The sequence below is a fragment of the Belonocnema kinseyi genome, chromosome 7 (genome assembly GCF_010883055.1).
Source record: "Belonocnema kinseyi isolate 2016_QV_RU_SX_M_011 chromosome 7, B_treatae_v1, whole genome shotgun sequence".
NCBI classification, from domain to species: domain Eukaryota; kingdom Metazoa; phylum Arthropoda; class Insecta; order Hymenoptera; family Cynipidae; genus Belonocnema; species Belonocnema kinseyi.
This window is the reverse complement of record NC_046663.1, coordinates 84,116,734-84,118,783: the sequence shown is the minus strand read 5'-3', so window position 1 is coordinate 84,118,783 and position 2,050 is coordinate 84,116,734. Positions and strand designations below refer to the sequence as shown.

At 27.1% G+C, this 2,050-nt stretch overlaps 1 protein-coding gene across 1 annotated transcript in view; it reads left to right on the top strand.

The window, feature by feature from the left end:
* Nucleotides 1–2,050, top strand: part of LOC117176535 — an 806,951-nt gene that overhangs the window by 407,741 nt on the left and 397,160 nt on the right. The window lies entirely within an intron of this gene.

The following is a 2,050-nucleotide window of genomic DNA, read 5'->3' as shown; positions in this document are numbered from 1 at the left end:
AAAAAATCTTTGAATGCAAGAGTGGATGGGTAAGAAAAAGAAATGTAAACCAAGTCCAATTTTTCAAGGCCGTTGGGCTGAAAAATAAATAAATATCTATCTCTAGTATCGGTATCGCGAAAAGTAACTAAATATTTTAACTGCTGAAAAAATTATATTTAACATATTATAGTATGAAGTTAGGAGATTTCTCGGACTCGCCCTTAAAATTTATCAGGACAAGAAACGCAGAAGGATATTATTATATCGATTATCATATTTAAAATTTCACTGCATGCCGAAATGTTATATTAAAATTTAGTATTGTGACTTATTTTCAAAGAGATACTGAAATTTATTTTAGCTAAAAATAGTTTAGATTAAAATTACTTGGATTTCTGTGGTTCTACTTTCGTTTTAGAAAAAACTGAAATTCTTATTTATTTGTAATGATCAAGGACTAATTTTACTAATGAAATAATTGTATTTTTAGAACTCCCTTTGGCTGGCGTTTATTCAGATTAAAATATTTATTATTAGTTTAGATTATTTTAATTTCAATAAAAACCTCACAAAGAGAATTATAAAAATAGAATCATTACAGGAGTAACATGATTCTTTGATCATTACCATGGAGTACAAATTTCAGTTTTTCTACAACAAAACTATAGTCACAAAGATCCAAGTAATGTTTACCTAAACTATTTTACCGAATAATAGAAACAAATAGAAATAATAAGATACACCTTTATAATTCTTTAATATAATAATACAAATAAAAACCAAACATACTTGGAAAGAATCTTTCACGGAATAAAACTAGACCTTGATTATAAGGATTCAATAAGAAGTGCTGCTTTTTCAACAGCGAAGGTAAAAGCAGAAAAATTCAGGTATCTTTAGTTAAATTACCAATTTTAATATCAAATATTTTCTTTTAAAATTTAAAAGTCAATGCATTTAAATACTGAATAATTAAAACTTTTTAATGTTTGACTTGACCACGTTTTTGCTCAGAAAATTCTGGTAAGATGAAATAAATAATAAATTCAGTTGTGATTTAGCAATGCACTACAATTCAAGGATAAATTCGTTCAAAAATTCGACATTTTTCAGAAAATCATCTTAATTCATCGTGCTATTTGTAATGCAAATTAACATAAAGCTAACAGTTTTGAACAACTAAGTATTTTAATTTTTCTTTTTTTTTCAAATGAGGAAATTGCATTTGCTTAAATCTTGATTTTCACGTGAAACAAAAGTAGTATTGAAAACTAAATGAAATTACTAACAGGAATTTTTACCAAAATAATTTCAATATTCTGTAAGCATATTTGTTTGTTTTTTGCTTCGATCTCTAAATTTCGAAAATGCCAAAAGTACACCTTGCTATTTATATCAATAAATGAGTCTTACGGTTTGGACCAGGAAGAAAAATGTAACCTTGACTCACCTGAAACAAAAATTAAACATTTCCTTTAGCATTAAAAATACACGTGTACATACAATAAGAAACTGCAGATAAAACTATAAACAACAGTTATCTATTTGCACAAGGTAATATTCGATATGAACGAAGCAATAACAATACGTAAACAAAATCTCCAAACGAAGAATTTTTCTAATTTAAGTGTCCGTGGTCTAAATCTGTTAACTGACATTTTATCGAAATTAATTTTTTTTTGTATTTTCTGGGCCATGTTTTATATGCCGTTAATATTCCACAAACGTAATAATAATTTATCTAATGTGAATTACATTACATAGCCAACGCAGAAAAAACTGGGGTTTCCTTTAGAACCCATTTTTAGCTCCAAAGAACCTGCAACAAAAATGAACTCCACTTGCTGAAAAGGAACCCAAAACGATGAATAAGCTCTAAATGATAGATTAATTGGTGTTCTAAAGGATCCTAATTGTAATCGAGTCTATTTATAAAGAACCTATTTATCGCTTTGCCCACTTCGACATTCTTTTTAATTAGTAGCATAATTTTTACCTTAAAGCACATATTTTATCGAAATTTGATGGACATAACTTAATCAAGATAATTAAATTACAAAGTATTACC